This window comes from Nannobrachium achirus, assembly GCF_963921795.1.
Source record: "Nannobrachium achirus genome assembly, chromosome: 15".
NCBI classification, from domain to species: domain Eukaryota; kingdom Metazoa; phylum Chordata; class Actinopteri; order Myctophiformes; family Myctophidae; genus Nannobrachium; species Nannobrachium achirus.
The window spans coordinates 32,932,612-32,943,788 of record NC_137822.1 but is presented as its reverse complement, the minus strand read 5'-3'; the positions used below and the strand labels follow the sequence as shown (position 1 = coordinate 32,943,788).

The following is an 11,177-nucleotide window of genomic DNA, read 5'->3' as shown; positions in this document are numbered from 1 at the left end:
TCCGAGCCTAGAATGGTAAAACCATCCAGGTGTGTGTGAGCCACAGCGCATTTAAGATGTTCACCGCTAGTTAAACGCCACTACAAATGTGTGAATGATCACTGGGATTCCAAATGCATTTGATAGCCTTGTGGGACGTGACCACTGATGGTCAAAGATAACAGGCTGGTGCATCTAAGCTTTCTTTGGAATATCTGTGGCACCATTCTGTCTGTTTGCTGTTCTTGTCAGACTTCCTATGTGATCTTCAACTAATTTCATGTGTATGTTGTAAGTTATTTAGATCAACTGTTTTTTTTTGTTTCTCCTGTGTATGTTCATAATACAGATGCAGAAGGGAGGTTGATCCTGGCTGATGCTCTGTGTTATGCTCACACCTTCAACCCCAGGGCCTTTGTCAACACCGCTACACTAACAGGTGAGACACATGGAAAAATGTGCCTCTGTGCACAACTGTATTTCCTGGATTTCCAGAATGTGGCATACGGTACCTGTTTCCGGTTCACTTCCCAATAGCTGATGAACCACAACAGGAGACCGATATGCCACCTTAGAAACCCGGGACTACATTAATGCACAGAGCCTGTTAGGGCTCTATAGATTCAAAACGAGGTGATTACAATATGTGTTTGTTTTTTTGGGACAGCTACTAAGTTTGGTTGATATCATATTTCAAAACTATTTGAAAGGTTTTATCCAAAAATCACACAAATCAATATAGTGTCTCTATAGTCAGATAGATTTGTCAGATATTTCATATTCTATCCTAATTGGCTAACATTGGCTTCCAAAGTTGGCAGGATTGCTCCGTTTTGAACAAAATGAATCAAATCATGAACGCAGCTTTCGCTCTCCGTGAAACTTTGCACACGCATTCCCACTAGGACAGGTCATGGAACAGTGCCACCCTTTTCATATTTGCCTGTTAAGAGAGCCTCCAGCTTTTGACTTTTGCACAACACATTTTTGGAATAAAATCATGCATGCAGCGTCCGATTGCTGTTAAAGGCTGAAGAAGACATGGCACCCTTTTAACATTGGCCTATTATAGCGCCACCAGGAGGCCACAATAACCTTCCTGACCTCTCGGAGAGCAATGCTTCTAGTTTAACCAAGCAGGTGACTCTAACATTGGCAAGTACAACTGGTATGTAGCTCAACACACACTGACTCTGAGCACTGTCAGATTGCAGCAGGGGGCCCTCTAGTGTTTGACTAAAATAAGGCAGTACAAATCACTAACCCATATCACCTTGATAAACAGTTGTGATGGCAGGGGGGAAATATACATAAAAGCAATATACCGTTAATGTGTTAACTATATGAATCTGTATCTCATCAGGTCTGGTGGTGCGTGCACAGCAGCTGCCTTCCTGAGAGAGTTTGTCACAGGGCGTCATTGGGCTCACCTGGACATCGCTGGGGTTATGTCTAACAAAGATGAACAACAGACCTGAGAGACTGGAGTCTCACACAGCCAGCACAACATGAGCTGAAGAGCATTAGCTCTGATGTGTTATGAGGAGAGTAAATACTACTACAATTATTCTCAAAGTGGGGTAGAGGGACCCCCGTGGGTCCTTGAAGAGGTTCCCAGAGGGTCTTCAGCAAAATGTGGAACACTTTAACCATTTTAGGACATAATCTGAAAGTGGCTCATATACAAACAAGCTGACAACGCATCACAATAAGACACATTATTAGACACAGCTATCTGAATTAATGTCAAATGGATGTTACAAATAAAGCCTATGTTGCAGTTGTTTAAGGTTTGTATTAATGTCCCTACTCACAAGGCAGTGTACAAACTGATATATGTGAATATTTATATAGGAGTGTTCATGAATAGCGTATAGAGGCACAATATGCTCATAAATCTAAAAATAAACATCCTAAAACAATGATGGGTACATTTGAAAATGAAAGCACATTCTATTTGGCATTCAGAAGACTTCTTTCCTATCTTTTTGTTTTGGGGATCTGGAGATGAGAGCTTGAGGTGAGAGCTCATTAAACTGGGCTAACTATCAATATCTGTAACATCAGAAAGAAATTCAAGAAATATCTACCTAGTGTATGTTTCACCTTTCAAAGTTCTAGTGCAGGTTCCTTTGTTAAAAGCAAGTGTGGTTTGTCATTCCTACCTGAATGTGTGATTTTGTAAGCTAAGTTCATCTTCACTGTTGATGACATATCCTTCATTACAGTGGCTCTGCTTAAACCTGGTGGAAATGTGGGCTGGTTCACTATACAGCGGTTCTCAACCTTTTCAGGCCGCGACCCACAAAATAATCATATTTTTTAACTGGGGACCCCCCCACCCTGACGAGAACTATAAGAGTGAGGCGTTGCATTTTGTATAACACGGTTCTATTGTGAAAATAGCAGATCTACATGTAAATCTGCTATTTTCACAATTTCTGCCTCTAATATTTGACAATCTGGCCCATATATAATTTGTCATTTTAGAGGTATTAAAAAGTCCTTAAATTGTCACTTTAGAAATGTGCATATGCCCTCTAAACAATGTTCATCAACCCACAGGTTGAGAACCACTGCACTAGAAAGCACCAAGGTTCCAAGAATCCAGAATGGAACCTGTGCTAGAACCAAAGTTATCTTGGTGGAAAAAGTGTATCATTTACAACAATAACTATTGTAACAGTACAGAAATCAGTGTACTTTACATGTTGATGTTAGTTAAAAGCTTAATAGTTGTATATCATTGCTGTTCTTCAAATGCTATTTAATTATAATGACAATGAAAGTGCTTTACCACAATCATAATCATGAGTAGCCTAGATCATGTCTATATTTTTGCATATCTCCTAAATAACGTTCTTCCACCAGGCAGAAATCATCAGTTTTGACCCTTGCTTTGCACTGCCAAAGTTTGAACTGACAAGGACTACTAATTACTAATTAGTTTAATTCATTGCAGAATCCAGAATCCACCTGCATTTTGGTCTAAATCAGTGGTTCTCAAACTTTAAAATGTCAAGGTCTCCCCTTAACTCTGACACTATGCAAATGAAACCAACCGGACCTGTAAGGGTCTATTTGGTTTTATTTGTATACTGTCAGAGTTAGATACTTGTAAGGGTCAAATTGAGACCTCCCAAAAGGAACCCAGAGAGTCCCAGGACCCCACATTGAGGACCACTGGTCTAAATTGTCTGTTACTCCCTTTTCTTTTAGTTTTTGTTACCTTGTAGGTGGTTGTACTGTTAAGTAACTTGAGAATTCAATTAACCATAAAAAATAATTGTGATAAGATTTGTGATACAGCTTGGAAAAATATTGTGATATTGTATTTTTCCATATCGCCCACCCCTACCTGAAGGACTTCTTAGTTGTGATGATTATAGACTTTCCTTCCCTCTCAGGCTATTTGCTAAATTTGTGTTTAGGCCTCAATGTGTCAAATATATATACTGTATGAGAACCAAAATTAAATGTCAAACTGAACACCTGAGCTGCCATTAAAGGTTTTACATACTCTTGTCTTGAGAACTGTGAATGAATTGAACAGGACACAACTGACAGGATATCTACAGGATTAATTTATTTAAACAAAAACCTTACCTTATACCAAACATATATAACAGCAACAACAATAATAATACAATAATAAACTAGTAATAAAATGTGATGATTGATAGACTATATATACAAAAAGGATTATTTACAACAACAACAACAACAACAATAATAATACCATGTGAAAATGTATAGACTATACAAAAAGGTTTAACTGTACAATTATTGTGGCTACAGTATGTGGTATTTAGGTTTGTGTGTGTGTGTGTGTGTGTGTGTGTGTGTGTGTGTGTGTATGTGTGTGTGTGTGTGTGTGTGTGTGTGTGTGTGTGTGTGTGTGTGTGTGTGTGTGTGTGTGTGTGTGTGTGTGTGTGTGTGAGAGAGACCAAGCAGGTCCAAGTCCAAACCAAACCCACCACCACTTACATTCCCCACTGCAGCTCCAGAAGAGTCCTCCACAAGCACCAAGGACAGTCATCGCCGACTGCGAGTGACCTATGATGATGGTGTGTGCAGCTGTTTGGCTAAATACAGTACATTGAAAGAGTCTTTGCAGTTGAATGACTGCAGGTATTCACAGACTGCAGGGGTGGGGAATCTGGGGATCTTAGTTGACTGGGGTCCTCTGGGAGTGGGTTTCAGCAGGGAGCCATAACCTTCATCCTCATCCCAGTCCCACTCGTCCTCTTCGAGGTCTTGGACGGGGGAGCAATGCACCTGCTGCTGCTGGAGCTCGGTGACGTCGACGGGAACGGTGCAAACCGGCCTGAACGTACCGTTCTGGAACTCCACCTGGATGAACGGTAGCAGGTGAGGTGATGTGCTGGCGGTGGTCCTGTGGCTGCTAGACCGACGGGCTCTGCTCCCACACTGACCCATGATGATGGAAACTGGCGGTTAACGTTCAAACTGCTGCCCAAAGTCTCTGGAACTGGAACGTTGTTTGGAAGAACAGGTGCAGTGAAGTCGATGTGATGATGGAGGATGAGGAGGATGATGATGATTGATGATGATGAATGGCAGTTGAAGGGTTGATGATGATCGAAAGAAAAACAACTGATCCGTGGTAGTGGAACAGGAGTGGAGTGTCGCGCTGAAGGTTCAGTGAACACTGAAGAGTTTCAAAGGCGCGCTCTACTTATTATTGACCAGCGGCACAGCGGTTGACCAATCAACGAGGCCTACAGGTTTGGGTTGGCCAATCAGAGAAGCCGCCGAGTTGCGGTGCCCTAATTTGGCGTCTGACGTAACGTGCGTTCAGACCGAAATCGCGTGAGATCCCGTTACGTTTTTTAATTCGCCCGAGATTATTTTTTTTTTGCGAGCGTGCGTGCGTGCGTGTCTCTCTCTCTCTCTCTCTCTCTCTCTCTCTCTCTCTCTCTCTCTCTCTCTCTCTCTCTGTGTGTGTGTGTGTGTGTGTGTGTGTGTGTGTGTGTGTGTGAGAGAGTATGGGGCTCCGTGCGTGTGTGCGTGCGTGCGTGCGTGTCTCTCTCTCTCTCTCTCTCTCTGTGTGTGTGTGTGTGTGTGTGTGTGTGTGTGTGTGTGTGTGTGTGTGTGTGTGTGTGTGTGTGTGTGTGTGTGTGTGTAATATTTTAAGGTAACATAACAGTGTCAGTGTGCACCTGGTATTTGTATTTCTGATTTTCTGGGCAATTCAAATAACGGTCAGTTAATGCAATGCCAGATGCTGCCACAAGGTGGTGCTGGTGCATCCTTTTGTTTAGTTTTTGGTCAGAGTGTTCATGTTACGTCACTTCTCCTGGCTGGCTGGCATGTGTTATGTTGTTGTTATTCTTTTTACATGCCTGTTCCTTGAACCACCAACCAACTACTCCCCGTTGCTTTACCAGCAGAGTGCTGCATGATAAAAGCTGCAGTGTAAGTGCAACTGTATTTATCAAACCTACTCCAGTCTGCAGACATCAAGGGGACAAGATAGTTTACGTTTATTAAACGGCGTTTATCCCCAGTAGGCCTATTAAATTAGGTAGGTAATTAAATTACGATGTATGCATGTTGTCCATGTTGTATTCACTATTAATAACGTTAATCTTGGACAATGTTTCTGTTAGCTCATTGCAGTCCACAATAAAAATATATCTAGTGTTAATGTGCCTAGTAGGCTACTAGTCCATGTAACGCAGGGGTCTGCAACATTTTTGACATGAAGTGCCACGTTTTCATTGTCTTGGTAGTGACAGTCAGTGTGCCATATCATACCATTTTGATTGTCCATAAAACAACCTTTAGGCTACTTGTTTTATTTATTTATTTATGTATGTATTTATTTATTTATTTTCAGGATACTCTCTCCCCAGTCAGAGTCAGCAAGTTTGAATGAATGTGAAATGTAAAAATCCAACAATGGTGAATGGCTTTGCAAAGAAATGTAATCCCACTATTTGTCTTTTTTATTTCCTCTGAGTTTTCAGTGATGCAAACGCTTGATTTTATCTTTCTAATATCATTTGCTGATTGCTGTTGTATAGGGTCACTCTGTCAATTACATTGATTTATATTAAAGTGAGCTTGTAAATCTACAAAGTAACTAGTACTAGTAAGTTTTCAAATAAATGTAGTGGAGTAAAAGTACAATATTTGGATCTGAGATGTATAGTGGATTAGAAGTAAATAAAGTATTGGAAATTGGAAATACTCAAGTAAAGTACAAATACCTCAAGATTATACTTAAGTACAATACTTAAGTAAATGTACTTGGTTACTTCACCTAGACAGGCTCTCGTCACTAACTTAACTAATTGACAACACCCTTACATTGTCAGCCATTTTTATAAACAACTTCAGTAATATATTATCACACAACAATATGACTGACAATGACATATCACACGAGTCATATGATTCATGATTTATTCACTATTTCAGTAAAAGGCCTGTAATTGATTATATCTTGTATTTTTTTTTTTTTTTTTTTTTATGCAATTAGTCTATATACTAACATATGTGTTGAATTAACTGTGGAAAAAGTAATTTGTTTACAATAGGAGTAATTGGACTAACAGCTATTTAACAAAACTTGAACAAAATGGCAATGGATTAACAAATCTTGGCTGTTAGCCTGGTCCGAAGCAGGCTAGCTTCACAGCTTAATCTCCATGGTAACTAAAGTGGGATAACTTTCATGAAACCGAGTTCAGGCTTAACATATCCAGGTTAACTGGCGAGGCTAATCTGCCAAGATAATTCAGCTTTCATGAAACCGATTGAGCTCTGACTCAGGCTTACTAAAGCCAGGATAGCTGATAAAGCCAGGCTTTATCCCTAATCTAGGTTTCGTGAAACGGGCCCCTGGTCTGTAACCTTAACTTACTTAGGTGGTTTTGTTTGGTGAGAACTAGCTGTGAGTGTGAACAACTACTAGAAAAACACTAATTTATTGATTATTCCTATAATACACAAGAGCTAATGAGTCATTCACTTATTATTAGAGTCTCGACTGTGACCTTGAAGCAAAGAATGACACACACACACACACACACACACACACACACACACACACACACACACACCACCGCTCAGTTCACACGAGTGTGATTTTTATCTGTATCTTACCATCCACTTGAATGGAGACAGATATTTTGTATCTGTTTATCTGACCAAGTGGGAATGGGCCTTAATGCTGGTAATTATGTTACCTTAAAATAATTACAGTCACATCATCGAAAGCTCTGTTTAATTGACAATTAAATGGCTAGTTAAAAATAATTAATTAAATAGCAAAAGGGATCCAATCTTGTGTTAACAGTTGAACCTCAATATTACTATGCAGTATGCACTGAGAAATATGTTTCAAAATGCAAATTCATCGCTTTGAAGAAAAGATTGGAAAGATTAGATAATTGTTGTTGACAGGTTTGGGTGTAATATTAAAACCTTCGTCTTCTTGTGGAGCTACATCTTCCTTGCATATTTAGCAACAACCTGAACACATTATGATAATTATGTACATTGACAATTGCTATTTCCCCTCTACAGCTCTATCCATTCACCCAGAGGCTTCTCCAGCCCCAATATACTTTCAGTACATCCCTCCTGTGTTGACACTAGTGGTGACAACACAGGCTACAAGTCATTTTCAATGGAGGCCAGTGTTGTGAAGCTTGTGTGACACGCCAACAAAATCAAAGGTGATCTTGTCTCACCCTTTTTCTGTGCTCCAACGATGCAGTGAAGCATCAAACAAACATGCTTTTGTTTCAGCATTTCCACTCCCTGCTCTCTCAAGACAATTCCTGTTCCATTCCGTTAATGGAAGGAAAACTCAGTCTTGCTGTTAACCGCTTTCAACCTGGTGTCCCTATTTTGGTAATGGCATTACAGGCAAACATTTTCCCAAAATAACAAAAATACTGTATCTACAGTATAAGCTCAAAACACACCGCAACTTATTGTCTGTTTGTAAATCCCTTTTCCCCTCCTTTTTTTATAGGGCTTCAGCAGTTAACAGTTCCCTGTGCTATTTAACCCTGACCCCTTCATTTATGCAGTGTGACTTAAACAACAACTACAACTCAGCAGTGATGTAGCTGACTACGCTTGGTCATTTTGAAGCTTTGTTGTCGCTAGTGTGAATGCAGCGACAGGTGTAAACATTTGTAAAATGTATTTCCTTGCCAGGTGTGACCAAGATCCTCCTGTGTGCCACCCAGTCGACCTACCAGCTAGTGCCTCCCGAGGTACAGTAATATCAATTTATATACAGTACATGATGAGACACTGTATACAGTATACACACATACGGTACATGCATATGAAAGTCCAACTAACCAAAGTGCACTTGACATAAGCATTATAATCTAATGCTGTGAATACATTTCTACTTCCTCAGACCATCGGACCTGTGATCATGACTATTACCAACAACTTTGTGACAGACAGGAACTCTGGCGAGGTGATGACTGTTTGGGTAGGTCTGTTTTAATTGTCATCAGTCATCAATGGACTATGGACTAGGGCTGTCCTCAACTAAAATTCTTAGTCGAATTAGTTAATTTGATTGGAAAATTGTTTGCTGCATACAATCAGAGAACTGAACTAAAGTTGATTTCACAATGTGCATTGGCCTAATATAGACCGATTTAATATAACATAAGGGTGATATCTAGATTTTACAGATGTGCTCATAATGTTTCAAGAAATAATTAGTTCATTATTGAAAAGGCATACAAGAATTACTAACAAAGTTTTGATGAACTAAAACCAAACTGACTCATTATTTGACTATGAGGGCCTGAGGGACAGCCCTACTGTTTATTATTGTGTCTTATTATAACCTAATTTTTTAAAATCACTAACAAAGATGTAATGAACTAAGACCAAACTGACTAATTATTCAACTATGAAGGGACAGCCCCACTGCAAACAGTGTCTTATTATGACCTTCTAATTGATAGAATGCATTGAAATGTGAAGTGAAAACAGACATATTGGCTGTTCTGAAATGCATAATCATAAGCCTTTTAATTAACAAGTGCACCTGATGCCATCCTTATGACATTATGACACGTGTGACCTGTGTAGCATCAATGCCATCAAGGAGGTGGTAGCTTGTTATCCCCTGGCCATGACTGAAGACCTGCCTTGTGACCTGGTGCTGTACAAGAACCACAAAGACAAGAGTGAGTGGTCCAATAACTGGCATTATAAGGGTTGGGATCCGGAACTGGATGAATTGGGTGGAACTGGATTCAACATAGAGGAACCAGGAATCGGATCCATCACATTTGGAACCGTTTCAGGTCCCAGTTTTATCACACTGTCAGAGCTGGCATGTGGACTTAACGTCTGCTAATATGAAATTACAATACCGATGATCCACAAATCACACATTAGGATGTGGCCATACAAACATTTTCAGTCGTGAGATGATATTTTGTTTTAATCCATGCACATAACATACTGACCTGAGTCATAGTCCACAGGAGGAGGTCAGTATTGGACATTTAATGTGAAGAATTAATGATTGAATTAAATTAAGTGTTTTCATGTGATGTACATTTACCAGATGTAATACAGTCTGTTACAGTGTCCTGAATAGAGTTTCTGCAGACGATGATTAAGTTGTGTATCTTTTCAGGGGTCAGGCCTGGATAGAGGAGCAGGAAATGGGAGCATTTCTCAGCGTGTCTAAAGGCTCAGATGAGCCCCCACACACCCTTCTACTGGTGGGCAAGGGTATCACCTTTGACAGGTAAACCATAGTACATAGTTGGTACTAGTTCATACATGGAGCGTTGCCTTTGGCACGTTATGCATTAACAACATGAACTCATTTACTGCCATTAAAAAAGCAGCGTTTATCGGGGTTGCCGGCCACAATTTCCTTACCTTCTGTGAGCATGCTGTGGTCAGCTCTCGAAAACAACACACCTCATGATAATCCATGCAAGCATTTCTGCACTCGCCAGCTAGCAGCGTAAACAAGGAAGCTGTGCATTGGAGTGACATCTCCATTGCATTGTTGTCCCGCCCCCAAACAAGCATATCCGTCTCCGGTTTCCGGTCCCAACCAGAAGCACTGTCTCTGGAGTACTTAGAAACGGCCGATCGGCGATCCGACTTTTGATTGTATTCTATAGATTAAAGCATATTAAATTCTAGGGTTTCTCTGGATTCTCGGGTTGGGTCAGTAAATGAGAAACGATTAACACAGGGCTACAGATAAAGCACATGGACATACAGGACTGACATACTGTATGTGGCTTTGGATATGGGTGTAAAATATAGATTCTTCCAGATGTACACACTCTTCGATTATTGACTGTCAGTCATTTTTCACATTGATTTCTTCTTCCTTTCAGTGGTGGAATCTCCCTGAAGCCATCCTCTGTGTGGGCCTCCATCGTCACGGCAGCAGCCCTCAAGCTGCCAGTCAACATTATCGGTGAGACTGATGGCACAAACCCCCTGCTGTGTGCTTTTCTTTGTTGTGCCTCATCAACGACAAACAGACAGTGAATATTTGGATAACCATATGGACATTTTACATATTCCAAAATACAATCGATTTTGTCAGGCAAGGACTGAAGCATTATTTATGCAACGTTTTTTTCAACCCTGAAATTTTGATGGAACAAATCTTAGGTGTTTTTCACTTGATTGCTTGTCTTCACTGTCTCTGTCTTCACAGGTCTAGCTCCCTAGCCTCGTAAACCAGTCTCTTCCGATTCGAACTGAAGATGGGAGGAGTCAGTTTACTAGGCTACTAGCTCCCCTCTGTGAGAACATGCCCAGTGGAAAAGCCAACAAACCAGGGGATGTAGTCCGAGCCTAGAATGGTAAAACCATCCAGGTGTGTGTGAGCCACAGCGCATTTAAGATGTTCACCGCTAGTTAAACGCCACTACAAATGTGTGAATGATCACTGGGATTCCAAATGCATTTGATAGCCTTGTGGGACGTGACCACTGATGGTCAAAGATAACAGGCTGGTGCATCTAAGCTTTCTTTGGAATATCTGTGGCACCATTCTGTCTGTTTGCTGTTCTTGTCAGACTTCCTATGTGATCTTCAACTAATTTCATGTGTATGTTGTAAGTTATTTAGATCAACTGTTTTTTTTTTGTTTCTCCTGTGTATGTTCATAATACAGATGCAGAAGGGAGGTTGATCCTGGC

At 40.5% G+C, this 11,177-nt stretch overlaps 1 long non-coding RNA gene across 1 annotated transcript; it reads left to right on the top strand.

Annotated features, from left to right (window-relative positions):
• The first annotated feature begins 9,631 nt into the window (after positions 1–9,631).
• On the top strand, positions 9,632–10,823 carry LOC308298802. Its single transcript, XR_013962736.1, has 3 exons — positions 9,632–9,751; positions 10,362–10,444; positions 10,691–10,823. It is a non-coding gene; the product is annotated as an uncharacterized lncRNA (long non-coding RNA).
• The last annotated feature ends 354 nt before the right edge of the window (positions 10,824–11,177 follow it).